This window comes from Gymnogyps californianus, chromosome 14, assembly GCF_018139145.2.
Source record: "Gymnogyps californianus isolate 813 chromosome 14, ASM1813914v2, whole genome shotgun sequence".
NCBI lineage: Eukaryota > Metazoa > Chordata > Aves > Accipitriformes > Cathartidae > Gymnogyps > Gymnogyps californianus.
The window spans coordinates 5,759,735-5,774,893 of record NC_059484.1 but is presented as its reverse complement, the minus strand read 5'-3'; the positions used below and the strand labels follow the sequence as shown (position 1 = coordinate 5,774,893).

The 15,159-nt window shown below is 37.1% G+C and overlaps 1 long non-coding RNA gene across 3 annotated transcripts in view; it reads left to right on the top strand.

Annotated features, from left to right (window-relative positions):
- The window catches only part of LOC127022014 (uncharacterized), a 300,415-nt gene that overhangs the window by 258,987 nt on the left and 26,269 nt on the right, over positions 1 to 15,159 (top strand). For 2 of the 3 annotated variants that reach the window (XR_007767283.1, XR_007767282.1), the window contains exons 4-5: positions 8,938 to 8,988; positions 9,487 to 9,668. This is a non-coding gene — a long non-coding RNA (uncharacterized LOC127022014). Of the gene's footprint in view, positions 1 to 8,937; positions 8,989 to 9,486; positions 9,669 to 15,159 lie in introns of those variants that run through there. The other variant, XR_007767284.1, reaches the window with a different exon arrangement.

Below are 15,159 nucleotides of genomic sequence, written 5' to 3'. Positions count from 1 at the left end.
TGTAATGGAATAATCCATGTCTTTAAAGCTTTTGTTACCTTCAGGAGCTTGCAGCGTACAGAACAAAGCCAATAAGCATTGCAGATTATCCTGTATATTTTCTGTGTAATTATATCATTGTGTTTCTCTGGTTTAAGCTGGTAAATGACCGCTGGGTTTGATGACAGCCCTTACCTCAAAGGTGTCAGCTACTACAACGCAACTTAATTTAAAACTGCAAGGTTTAGAGAAGGTTTTTCCCCTAACTTGTAAATACAGAAACCCTAGTAAAGGGATTTTTTTTCTAGGTACCATTATGTAGGCATCCAGGTAAGGAACTGTCAGTCAAGTGCTTGATAGATGCATTTTTTAATTTCCCCAGATTATATAGCCCAAACTACAGAATATAAAAGCAATCTTCATTGGCATCTTAACAAACAAATGTATTGTATTACATAGAAATATTGCTGAAACTTGTTATCTGGTTGCATTTTTGAAGATTCAACATAACAAAAGCATTGGGAATTTGAAAAGATTTGATAGAGGTATAACAGTTAATCATTTTTCCCTGGTTGGCAGTTTGGCATGACTATGTTTTTGGCTTTCCTGAGATCCATAGCTTCATACGCAGTGTGGACATTAGTGTGTCACAGCAGCAAGAAGGCAAAGTATGTTTGGTACCCGAGGCAGTAATTACTTACAAGAAGTTACAGACAGAAAATGTAGCCTAAAACCTCTTCGAGGTAGTAATTCCTAACAGAAGGGTTAGAAGCAAGTTTGTGTAATATATGAGGCTCTGAAGCTGATAAAGCCTGTTCGGGATGTTTTCTTTCTTTAAACTGGTAAGTCATTTTGTGATGCATAGTATCAGGGCTTGTCAAACAAACAGGTGATGTGACAAAATGACCATCAGTTCAGCAGTGTAAAACAAAGTGGTTTTCTTAAATTGCCTTTTGTTTAACCTTGTTAAAAGTAGTGATATAAAGAGCCTCCGTTATTCAGTCTTTTATATAGAATCAGACTAATTTTTTGTGTAATGAAATTCAGGATAGAGCTATTAGCTGCTTCCATAATTGTAGAAATTGCTTGAAATGTGACTGCTACTTGCAACCATAAAATCAACTTAGAGGTGATTGATTAATAGATATGTAACAGACGTCTGTTGAATCAGCTGAAGAGAAGTGCTATGACCTACCAAGCATGCATCAATATAGCTCTCCTTTCTCACAAAATAACATACCTCCTTTCAAAACATACGCTTCAGGAAGAGATAAGGAGTACAACTCTTTTGTCTCCTAAATACATCTGTACTCTTCATTTACAAATGTCAGGTTTCGGTGAAGGGTGTGCCACAAAACTCTTCCCTCTGAGTTCATCAGTGTCTGTCATCAAGCCGTGTGCCCCTGGGACCTCCTGGGTAGCTTGTGTTACCAAATTAACTGAGGGGAGAATTTGCCCAAATTACTTAGCTTTTCTGAAGAAGTCATTATGATGGGTCTTCAGGGGTTCCAGGGCAGGTGCAGTCCGGGGAGTCAGAAATGCGATGCTCAGCTCAATGATAAACCTGTCCTCTCCCAGCCGTTGGAGTGGAGCACTTTCGGGACAGCAGTTACTCCCTCCTCACCAAAAACCAGGGAAACCTGGGAGCCTTTCACAGTTCGGAGTCTTACACGTTCATTATTCCCTGCGATACCAGTTTGGACCCATCAGCAATTCTAAAAAAATTTGACATCATTAGAAAAATTAAAAATCATCAGCAAAGGAATTTCATACCTATTTCCACATTCCATTTTTATCTTGCATTGTACAAATGTCTTAGCTGAAAGTACAAAATGCTGAATTTGGTGCTTGTGCGCTTACTGCACTGTCTCGTACAATACGTAACCTTACTAGCTGGAGACAAAGCAGGATGTTATGCAACGGAAGTGTTTTTATTTTGTGCATTAGTTTCTAGCTTTAGGGGTTTTTTAAAGTTTACTTTAGTTTCCTTTTTAGCTCTAGTTTCTTTGTTACTTTATTCTCCTTTTCTTTTGGTCAGCTCTCACAAGACTCATATGCCAAGGTGTGAAACGTTCTGGACTGTTTTGCAGCAGCATTTGTCTCTCTGGGAGGAATCGGAGTTTGTTTCACTGGCAACGATGAAATCACCACTGGGTCTGTCATGTGGTTAAGCTGCAGATGGTTTGCATGAGTTGCTTGTTTCAACTGCATGAAATGTCCCTCTGGACTCTGCTGTGATTCTGAGGAATATATGCACTATCAGTCACATGAAAACAAAATCATGTTTTACTTTTCTGTGACATTAATCCTCACTAGCCATAGGTTTAGTTGTACAGTTCAGCTGCTTCTTCAGGTGAGGGAAGGAAAACGCACCGGTGGGATGCAATAGTAAGCTATAACGAACCTTTCACAGACATCATACAGCCTGGTTTAACCTCAGGAGATACCATTGCTGATAGTCAGGGATGGATGGGAAAGAAAATCCTCACATAGAAGTTTATGTCAAGTATCGTATCAGAAAGGAAACTTTTTTTTTTTCCTCAATGGATCACCAATACAAAAACGTTTCAAATAAATATAATAAGCAGTTTTCTCCTTTCCAGTAATTTTTAAAAGATACATTTTCTTTTTCAGAAGAGTATATATAAAACAGAGGCTGTGGCGGTCAAGCTACTTTTTCTCAACAATGTAACATTTTTATATGCAGCCATGCTTGATGTGAAAGCCACAGGCAATGCTGCAGCTTGTTGTTGATGGTTTGTCACTCGTCTAGTTTTCCTGGCACAATTTATGTATATGCAAATACAAATTCTTGTCATGCCGCTAGATATTTTAAATGTCAAAAAACTCTGGTTACCCTGTACAAGAGTAGAGGCTTACAATGCTTGCATGTGCATCATGGTTCAGAAAGAGATTAGAGATCAGCTGAAATTATAGTAATATTTCACATAGAAAATACTGAATACGTTGAGGAGGAGAGGTTATTGTCTTTATGAATTTAAGGGTCATTAAAGGTGTTCAGTTATCACATCTGAAGCTTCATAGCTAATTATTGTTAACCTAAGACACCAGCACATTGTGGTTAGAGACAGCAGGGCAATGTTTTCAAAAAGTTTGTTCATCGTTTAGATACTGAAAGAAATGGCCACACTTTCAAATATTCTCATTATGTGAGATATTGACCACTTTCAAATGTCTGGATAGAAATGGCAGGAGAGGAAATCTTGAGTGCTGAATCCTTCTGAAAATCTCCCATTTACTCTTACCAAACTTTAAAAAATCCCAAAATATACAGTTTTGTTACTCATATTCCTTATTTAGCTGGCTCACAGATTTTTAAATGAATATATTTTATACTCTTTTAAAAATGCTGAATAAGATTTTAGATTCCAGAGACTGACACTCTGACTGAATATTGGGATCCCATTAAAATGGGATGTTTAATTTGACATAACGTGCGTGGATGGTCTGAACAGTAGGACAGAAGGCTAGACTGGTCAGCCTCTAAGTAAGTAAGATGATAAAGAAACTACAAACATATCTGAGGTGAATAGGACTTTGATATGTCAATCTCAAGTTGAAGATGAGATGCAGAAGTCTATTACTAAAGAGTTGTTTTCATAAAATAGAAGCAGCTTTGGGGTGAAAAACTGGAAGCCAGCGTTGTTATAATAGCGGACTTTCCTACCTTAAGAAAGTTTACTTTCATCTTGTGGCACAACACTCAAATTGTAAGACTGAGAGTCACATTTGCTCCTCAGATTCTCATGCAAGACCCAACCTGATGCTTTCAGCATCAGGTATCAGTTGTCTGTATCAGAAGGCAAACCGTGGTCAGTTGTCAGACCTCTGTCGTGTTCTGGTGAGAGGATATGAAACCATAGGCTGTAACAAATTACAAAATACGAATGTTGCATCTTCCCTATTTCCTCTTTCTCTACTTGAAAGACCAAGTTGCAAACTAAATAGAAAAAAGAGAACCTGTGCATTTTCTTGTTAAGTAAAAGTTCCTGACTTGAACTCTTCAGTTTGTGAAAGGGGCGTGGAGTGTGGAAGTCACTTTGAAGTGTTAAGCTTTGTCTTCCTGGGGAGTAACTATATGTAAAGGCAGAGCTGCGATATTGGCTTGCCGAGTGTCGTGCCACCTGCTCTCCGTGTAAGTGACCTTGGGATTGTAACACAGTCACACAGCAGTAGTCTGACGCTTCAAGTCTGAAACTGTTTCCCGATGGCAGCTTTATTTTATTTGTGTGGAAATTGCTCGGCTCTGACATTTATAGCATGATTTTTGCTCTGCTCAGATCCTTCTCTGATCTATTGATCTGTGCTTTCTTTTCTACTGACAAAGTATTCCGTACTCATTTATAAAACCTTGAAATTAGCAAAAGTCATCACCATAATATTTTGATATAAATTGGATATTCACAAATTGCTGAAAGGTCGTGATGCCGGTAGGAAAAAATGTGACCCAACCCCCAATCTTGGCAGCATTCATCCAAAAGCAAAAGTACCTTGTATACCAGCTTACAGTACAGGCTCCCGTTCTGAATTTTTGTTTTCCCCTTTCATTAGCGGGATTGGAAAAGCAGCCAGATTTGGGAAAGAGCTGTCTTGCAGAGTGCTGGGGAATGCAGCTTTTGATTCCATCCCACACTCTTCTGGGTGTGAAATATGAGAGGCTGCTACTATCCCACATTAGTTGTGTTCAGCTGATAAGAGTCTCCTGCGCTGTACTTACCACTAAGCTCAGCATAGGTAGGTCTGTCCTGAGGAAGAGTCCCTGTAGTTCTCTCTTCTGGACCAGACAGAAATGTAGAGAAGCAGATCATGTGGAAATTAAACCAGCAGTTTGTATGTCTAGAACAGTTATACTGTTAAATATAACAGTAAATCCAAAATAATTTTTAATTGATAAAAGAATTGCTTAATAATTGCTTGCAGAAGTTGTGTCAAAAGCAGACCAAGTTGGCAGTGGCTAAAATTTTCTAATTTGAGCACTTGAAATGTTTACTGGCAACTTGAAATTGTTTTGGGAGCTATAGTCCGTGTCTCAGTTGATACACGTCTATATTACTAATCATAATGACATATATTTTTTCATACTTGCCAAGAATAGAACCAGAAAAGCGCTCAACAGTGAGAGAATGATTTCCATTCTAACTCACATACATTATCCTTTCACTTCATTTGGAGAAGTGAAATTTCTCACTCATAAGAGACCAGGCTGTTGGGACTTACAAAATCTGTGCTGATCATGACGATAACATACTGTGCAATACACAGAAAAATATTTTGCCAAAAGCTTCACTAGCAAAAAGAGATTTGCTTCATTTATAAAGTTTCAAACCTAAGACACTACTAATGTTCTCTTAAGAAAAGAGAAGAGATCCTGTTTGAAATACAACATGGATTTCTTCGAACAACGTGGAGGGTTAAGATGGTAGGAGAAAAGAGAAGTTTTACAGGAACTGTTTACTTATTAACCAAGGCACATAGCCTGACTCGTGTACTCTGGAAATAGATCAGACATGCTGGCAAAAGATCAAGGATCATATAGAAGCTTAATATGATTTGCCATTTTTATATAGGATTCTGTCTCATAACTATGGAGTAGTAGTCATTGATTGCTGCCATAAAGGAAAAGAACAGCCACTCCCCATGAAGCACAAATTAACAGTAATATGCAGAAAATATTGGAGTTCATGTTGGATGCCAACAAGTAAGAATAACAAAAAAGCATGACTGCATGAATAAGAACTTCTTATTGCTCTTTAAATAACACTTTTAGAGCAATTTGGAACTGAGTTAGTGTACTGACAAATGCTTCCTGGAAATAGTCAAAATTGTTACGGTTTTTGTGTTGTTGTTTAAACATGTCTGAATTTTAAGGATAGAATGTATATATGAAGAGAAGAATAATTCAAGAATTCATGTACAGAAAAAAGAAAAAAATTAGGAAGCTAGTGCTAAAGCGAGAAAAACTCATGAGAATTAGTTTGAAAATGATCTTTAGCATTTACCATTTCTCCTAAGAACTTACCATTATTTCCAGCTGGTGTTTTTATTAAAGGCTTTGCACAATGCAAAACATTGGGAAAACTTGCAATGTTTTTTCCCACTGTTTGTTCCTCCTAATTTAGTTGTTCAGTCATAAACAGAAATGGTTGCATAACATTTCCTCATACTTTAGATATAAACAAAAATTGATGATCAGAGAAATTCTCATAGAATTTCTATCCTCCACCCTCGTTTCCAGAGGATCAATAAAACTAAGGAAAGAAAAAAATCCAGTGGCTACTATCATTGGTAATAAAAAGACTTTTGTGACTCTCAGTGTCACATTATTCATTGTGAACATTGTTCATTGCATCAGTGACTGTCAAGTGTCAGGTGCATAACAATTTCTCTCTTTCTCAGACTAATATATCCACAATCAACAGTTGGTGTTTGTGGAAGGATTATACAGTTTGCAGATCAGGCAAAACACGAGTTATAGACATTCCGAACATGGCTCAACAATTGCCATTATATCTTAAAACATCAAGTCCAGGATGAGCTTCACCAGGTGCACCGTGGTCTGGGGCACGCTCAGGGACCCCAGCGGTCTGCATTCAGTAATATCACAAACGTTTCCTCTGTGACATTTTCACGTCATGTTTTTGTACATAGCTTGTCATGAATGAGGTGGATGGATTTCACACGAGTGATGGATGTTATCCACCCCTTTGGATAATCCAAGTTATCCTGCCACCTTCATTGTCTTAGATACTTGTGGATTAGTTGTAATACTGTTGTGTCTGCAGTCCATTCTGCTGTCATTGGAATAGATGTTTTGTTTGGATGTAAAATATTCTAAAAGGTATTTTCATCACCTTGGAGTGAATGTGGTGGGTCCATCCTGTGTAGGAGAAGGAAGGCCTTTTATAAACAACAATGGAAGACTGTCATTTGAATAAATTCTTAAATGAAAACATTTGAAATTACACTTTGTGTTAGCTACAAAATACTTCCTCAGCTCTTAATGTTGAAGTTCAGCCGCATATGGCATTGTCGTTCTTTCAGAGAAGATTCTCATTCTTCCAGAAAGAATATGTATTAATTTTTAAAGTCACATTTACAAGTAACCTACATAAGACCTGCTGATGTCTTGAATTTTCATAAGGCATTCTTTTATGAATTACAGATTCATAAAATGTCTCAGTAATTGTAGCTTGGGTATTTGAATGTATCATGGCTACTCCTGGTGCAATGCATTTTCCATTATAAGTAAGATTCTGCTTATAAGGCCTGTCCCCCAGTAAACTGCAGTAAAGAAGATATTGTCTCCATTTGAAAGACATTCAGCTTCAAAACAAAATGGATGATAGAGGTGGATGATGCTTTTCCTTTCTTTTTTCCATTTTTTTTTTTTAACTGTGACAAAATTTCTTATGGTATGCATCCACTCCTAATGCACTTTAATATTTTAATTTATTTAAGGCTCCTAAAAATACTGAATTGCACAATATTTGGAATTTTTAGCTGAATACAGTGAGCATAAGTCTCTACTTGAATATAAAACTGAATACATACTGCTAAAACAGTAGCACTCAGATGAGTGTAATAGCCAAAAATGACTTGTGCTGTTACAGTTCATAAAGTCTTGGTCATCTGATGAGGAAACCTTCATCATGAACTTAATACAAGTGGAGTCTAACCTATTTAACATTACCAGTCCTTTAAATGCACTTTAAAGAAGCATCTGCTTCTTTAACGGTTCTATGACCTGTATCAGAATTGAATAGCCACACTCACGTATGTTCAGTTTCTGCTTAGTATTTTCACTCAGTGTATTTGAATGTGGTTTATATACATAGCAAATAGACTGTTTATCATTTATATTCCTTTTGAAGTTTTTTTTTTACAATTTGAAACTCATTCTTAAGTATGTTGAGGAAGAAAACTTACATAATATGAACACAGTTACTTCAATTGCATATGCTATTGTCATCTACTTGCATGCAAGTTAATTTGCAGAAGTAGTTTAACTGATAATTGAACTTTTTAAAACAGATGTACATATGCTGTGTGTATGTCATAAAGAAATGAAAGTCCTCATTCCAGTTCTTGGAGAACTAAATGTGTAAATCTTCTGTCTGATTCAGATGGCCCAATTTTTTACATGCAAAGATTCATCAGAAACCTCATGAAATCCTTAAGTTCCTCTGTAAAATGTCACAAATGAATTCTCTTATTGTAAAAATCACTGAGCCAAATCAGAATCTCAGATATTTATCCTTAATAAAAGGACACTAAACAATTCAGGTTATTAAACTGTTGTCACTTTGGGGGGGAAAGGGTGATTATGAGGAAAAGCAGAAAAACTAGCCACTGCCTCCATATTTAGTTTACAGACTCTCTTTCTTAAGATGAAGTATCCTTCTCTGTTAAGAAGAAAGGTTATTTCTCGAAAAAATGTAGGAAAGAAAGAAAATGGTCAAAACCCCCAGCTATTATTATATGGGTAGCTAGTGAGAAGGGATCAAATTCCTACGAGTTCCAGAATTTTTATTAAATCTGCTAATGTCTGCTATATTTAGATGCATATAAAATAAACAACACATCAAATTTAATATATATATGTAATCATGATCTGATAAAAACTGTAGCCTTTATGCCAAATTTATACGCATTATTCCCCCTTTTATAATTATACTGATATTCTCCATTGTGAGAGGAACACAATAGGAACTCTCATATTATTAAAAAACCCCAAACTATCAAGTTTGTAGAACAATTATTCACTGTAGTTGCCTGTAATCTTCCGGAATCTTTTTTCTTTGCGTGTAGATACTTTCTTATAAGTACGTTAATAAAGAATAAATCCTAAACAAGATAAGAAGAGAAAATTGGAAGCCTTCTCAATACATTTCTTCCCCACAGCAGGAATTACAAAATAATTTTGTTTCTTTTTTCCAGTTCTTTGCTGTTGCCCAGCCAACACCTGAGGGATCACGAACAAACCTGGGAGTAAGTAATTAAAATTCAAAGCTTGAGCATTCAGATACTTTTTACACTTTCTTTTGCTTCCAATTAGCAAGGAATTTTCCAGACAAGCTTTTAATTAACAGGTGAGTTTAATTGATACGTGAGTTTTCTGTAAAGGGAAAGGATATCAGTGAGAAGTATGGGAGGACTCTTTCATACTCACAGTTTAAGACCATTAGTTTATTTGCACATTGATGTTTTTCTTGAATCAATTTTCTTTAGTGAACAAATAAAACAGAAGATATAAATATTGGAAAGAGCTGAGGAAGAGTTAACCAGAATGATGGCTAACTTTCATACCACCTCCTAACACGAAACTCTACCTCAACTACACCTGACAGATTAGCCTGCTGTCTTTATTAAAAAATAATAGTGATGGAAATTCATAGGCACCATAAGCAATCTGTGTGCTTAAATAAACTTTATGTGATTTCATTAGGTTGGGACTAATTTCACCTAACTTTGCCATCTAAAATACAGGTGTCAACTGGACTTGTATTCCAGTGAGTGGAGAGTCAGAAGTGGTGTTGAACCCACCTTAAAATGAGAAGAGTCACCTTCTGTAGGTCGCTAAAAGCCTGGCTTCAAAATGCCTTAATTTAGACAACAGGAATTAATTCCCTAATGTTTAACATGAATCTTCCTCACTGCAGTTTAAGACTGTTGGGTTGTTTGGGGGCTTGGGGGGGGGGGGGGGTTTGCTTACCAGAGGTATGGAATTGTAAGCATGGGTTGGGTTTTTTGGGGCTTTTTAAATGGTTGATTTCTGAAAGCAGACCAAAATATTGTGAAATCTGATAATGTACTCTTTGTTATGAAGTCAGCTATTTTAAGAGACTAAGCCATGCTGTGCACTGGAGGTATTTTATGAGTTAGAGAAGCAACCAGCCAAAGAGTTTCTTGTGATTAAGATAGTAGTAGGACACCACACCCATTTGTTCATGAGAAGATTTATTTACTCCTCCATCATGACTGTTCTAGCTCCAAATGAGTCTGGTGGGAGAGTTGGGGAGAAAACAAGAGTATAGTGTAGTTAACATGCTCTTGACACCGAGTTCCATATTTTCATCTTACTGCCACTCTTTTTGACTATTTGTTGCCATATTTATTTGACTCAGTATACTTACATGTATAAGCACGTGATTTCTACCTTGAGCAAGAGTGACCTAATTGGGCATTTAATATAAAATTGTCTTGTAATTGGATTGTGCAAGCTCCTACAAGAATATTTATAAATTCTTGCATTCATATGAAGACAGTCTAGCTTTTCTCTGAGAGTATTTGATCTGTCTTTGTGAAATACGATCTTTCAAGGAAGAAAAATGTGGAGATTGTTTAAAAAAAAAGTGTTTTTCCATGAGGTACATTTTTCATAATAAATATTAAAATGACTCCAGCCTTTCAAATAATTTTTAGAATTTCCCACTTTATGAGCATTATATAATTCCTTGCAGGTAGAACTAAGGATATGGTTAAATACGACATTTATTGCATTTGTAAAGAAAGACCAAGCAGTTTTCTGCTGCAGAAAATACCAGGTATACATTTTAGGAAAAATGCCAAGCTGTCTTTCCAAAGGTATGGGTGTCCCTTACAAACTTCATCCCCCATTTCTACACAGGCACTGAAAATGAATAGTCTTTCCTGGGGGCTTTCTGATGTGATGGAAACAGGAGACAACATTTCTCTCTGTGTGTTAATCAGTAGAGGGCAATGTCTCGTATACAGCCCACTTAGGCTCTCCTGGTACCCCATTATTCTGGCTGTAAGGTAGACTTTGTGTCGGTTGCACTTGGCATACTGTAGCTCCGCTGGTGATGTTTGACAGTGAGGCAGGGGGGTTTTGTTTCTTTGAAGTTTTTTTTTTTTTTTAGTGTACAGTTGTATCTATGGGTTACTTGGAGTAAGCAAAGATGAGAATTATGTTAATTTCCATTTAAGACCTCTGAAATGTAGGTTTAGGATATTGCCTTTCTGTCGTGATGGCTTGCTTTTGTTTGGTATCAGTTACTTTTTTTTTTGTCCCCTATTCAACATTTGTTACACACTGCTCAGAGAGAGTATTTTAAAAAAAAAAAAAAAGGCGAAGTGGAAGGAAAATGGCTGTGCAATGTGATATGCCGATGCTACTTAACTCCATTTCTCAACATATGAAAACCTGCCTGCTTCATGAAAAAAACAACTAATTTAATTAGGCCCTCATTTCCATGAATCCCATAGTCCAAATGTATCCTCTAGTCAAATGGGCTTGCCTTTATAACCTTGCAATCCATCATGGCCATATTAGAGGAAGGGAAGTTCTAGCTGGAGAAGCATTTTGTTCTCCAATTCCTAGTGCCTACTAAAACAACTTCCATCTTTTTCCTTTGCTACATGTATTTATTTCTTTAGAATTAAACGTGATCAATGATCCCTACAACAAAGCTGCACATGTATAATTAGTGTTGTATTCAAGTACATAAACTTAAAAATTTGAGGTTCAGATAGAAACTTGAGAACTCAACTGCCCAGCTAACTACCAAAACACTTGTCTCATGCACTGACCAGCTAGGGAAAATGCCTCTTTTTTCTTCTAAAACAGATGGTGCTTTCAGCGTACTGTAAGGTCACCAAATTCAAGCTGTTACCAACCAAAAACCAATTCCAAAGTTTTGCAGCTCTCACAGAGACGGCTTTGCCAAGCAACCCACTCCGTTATAATGTGGAGGAGCCGGTGTACTAGGCACAGTAGTGGCAGAATGTCACTGAGCATCCGGGAGGCTGATCTAAGTCACTCTTTGGGACTGATCCAAGGATCAGAGAGTAAAGGCTTAAAGCCACCTTTAACTTCCCAGGAGCTGAATTGGGCATCATAATACTAACCCAAAGAGCTGGCTCAAAGCTTTATGAAATTGTAGAATATGTGAAAGCAAGCTGTGAAGACTTAATCCAGATAATATCACAGTGGTATAACAATGGGCTGGGGCAGCAACTGGGAGATTTGGCAGGGGCTATGTCACAAAATGGCCAGCATTTCCTTCTTCAGGGTTATTATTTCATTGTTAAAATAAAAGATAGGTTGTTAAAACAAATATTTTCAAAGTATTTCACCGTATACTGAACAGTGAGCACTGTTGTACACTGAGAAACAAATTAATGAATCAAACATTGCAGCACTATCCACAGGGGCTTGTTTAAAAGCAAATGCATGACAGAGCTGGAAACCAGCTTAAATGCAAATGAGCCAATGCGATGAAATCTGTGATGTTTGATTCATTAATTTGTCTCTCATCATACAGCAGTGATCATTGTTTAGTGTGTGCTACTAATGAAAGACCCTTAAAGACAAGGATTTCCGACTTTCTAGATGAGCTTTACTTTAACGGAGAAGTTCTGTCACAAAACCTTTTATGATCATGTGAGATTCTTGTAGCATCTGTACTAATTAGTTTCATAAAAAAGTAATATTTAATATATATTTTAGTTTTCTTATGATGCAGGCTAGCAGATGGAAAGAAGGAGAGCCAGCATCATATGATCCGCTAGCTTTCCAAAGGCCACCAGCAGCTAATATGTTATAGTTAAAAGGAGGAAAATACTGGAAAAAATAAAATCTTGGCTATGTGATGAAACAGAGAAGCCTCCCCGCCCCCCCCAATCTTTAGATACAGTTACTTTCCAGAAGATTTTAATCCACTGTAAAAACATGATTGAATGCCCAAAAGGGTGGGGTGGGGGGTGGGGTGGTCAACTTTATTGTTTACCTTTTATAGATGTTAAAATGTTAAATGTCAGTTTTGATAGATATTCTGGTAATGTATATTCAATCTTGTATAGCAGTGACATCAGCCTTTATTTGTCAGCTCCTTAACTCTCAGCCCATAGTTGTGTTTCTGTTCTCAGTCATTCACGTGACTATAAGATTGGGGAAGACAGGACAGAAAAGGATTATTTGGAAGGAATTAAATGGCCACTGTAAAGCATATTATAAAATGTAGCAATCTGGGCTCCAATGACAAAGAAAATTCTACCTGAGTCAGTCTCAGCATTTACAGCCGTAAATACAGAAATTTGTATAGGTTTGTTTTTGTTAGGATTCATCAGTATGATGATGGCTTTGATTAGTAAGGATCTCCACATGTCATTTTTGAGAGATGGGTGGCACTAGCCTCACAGTGTACCAGAAAAAAATAGAGAAGTCTTTTGTAGCTTACCAGCAGCACATAAAAAATCGGCTCGGTTAGGATTCACATTTTTGAGATTCTTGTTCCAAATCCAAACAACATGCGCTAGGCCAATCTGTCTATTTATTTCCATTCTGTATTTACAACGGGGTGACATTTAGGCAAGTACAGTGCTAATTGCCTTGCAGGTACCTCTAGGTATTGACATCTACAACGAATCACAAAGCAGGTACGCTCTTGATTCAAACATACCAGTTTTTATCATGTCACCGTAGAAATGTGATTTATTTACCAGATTCTGAAGCCATTTTTTCTGATAGGACAGTTTCTGTTCTCTTGGCTTTTTCTGAGATTGCAAACTAAAATGTCAAATATTGTCTGCTACAAACCAGCTAGGTCTTGAGGGCTACTAGGGAAGGTTGTAATGTCATTAGTAATGGCATATAAAGGATCTTTTCTGTGGAAATGACTGTCTAAAATCAAATCATAGAAAATCTGGCCCTGCTGTAAACAGAATTTGGTTTTCATGGCATACTATATACCGAACCAAAACAATACACACTTTTTCAATGGCTACCAAAATCACTTGAAAAAGGGGATTGAAACAGGTGTTTAGAAATTTATGAATCACGATCAAGATTTTCTCAGTGAAAAGTTTCTGGAGTCTACTGTCCTTAGATGTCCTTAGATGTGGAGTAAGCTGTCAGGATGAAATTTTGGAAAACCAACCAACCAAGGAAAAGAAACCCACATACAAAGACATGAGAAAGTAAATTCCACAAAAATTTCATTTCTATTTTCATCTAGCATTGAACATGTGTTAGACTGCAATTTTTCACTTAAATCTCTTTTTCTATGCATAGTTTTCTGCGTGGTAGCCACTTAGTTTTCATCTTCCCCAGCACCATTTAAACTCCATTTCTGCCTACCATCCTATCTTACTGTAGATTAATGGTGTTATATATCTTCTCTGGATTCAAAATTATTTTGAAATTTCTAGGAAGAAAATAGCTAATTTTTTATTCCATTAATAGGTAGTTCTGTTCTGCTAAAGCCAGTGGCAAAAAGCCTCCTTGTGTCAATGATTCAGAACCAAGACCAAAGAATGCTGCAGTGTATTTTGCATAAACCCATAGCTTTACCTGCCTGTTTTCCTTTAATCCAGTTAAAAATAATTTTTGTGGGTGTTTTTGAATTTAGCAAACCACTATTTCTTGTAACAGCAGCATCTTCTACCCTAGAACCGGTATGACATTTAATTACCTATTCTGTGTCCCTCTTTTGAACGCATTGTTTCCTGTTCTCTGTGATTAGAAATACAATATCGAGTGGGCTCTCCACCCAGGGCACAGCGATTTGTGTGGCTTCTTTCTGAAAAGGCAATTGTGCATTCTGTGGGTAGGCATGGGAGCAGCGTGATAAAGAGCTGGGCAAGGTAGCTGTTGTGCCTTCCAGCCGAGAAGTAAACTGCAGGTGTGCTGCTAGAGATACATAGTGGGGCGAAAGCCCGGATGGAGGGTTGAAGAGGCAGGCTCAGGAGAGGAACTGCCGAGCTGACTGAAGACAGCCGACTGTTGTGGTGTTGAAATATTCATTCTCTTTAATCATTAAACTGGTTCCACAGTGTCAGCACCAAAGGGTTAACAGAGTAATACCAGGGACATAGAGTAAGTTGATCCTGTGCTCGGTATGATTTTTTTTGGTCTCTCTTCTTTTGTGTTTTTTCTATTATTCATTTCTGTCTATTAGATCTTTTCTCGTCTTTGAAGTCCTACCTGGCACGCTGTTTTTTTCTTCAAAAACAATTTTTGCTTATCTTGATTCACAGCTTTGTTGTGGCTCTTATGTTGATGAAGCATTCTCTCATGGTTATGTTTATTTCCATTCACGAACCATTGTGGGTCTGTTCCTTCACTTCTGAACGTCATGCCATTTCTTAGCAGCCTCTTTTCACCATCTCTTTTAGCATGTCCAATCCTTTACATCAGTC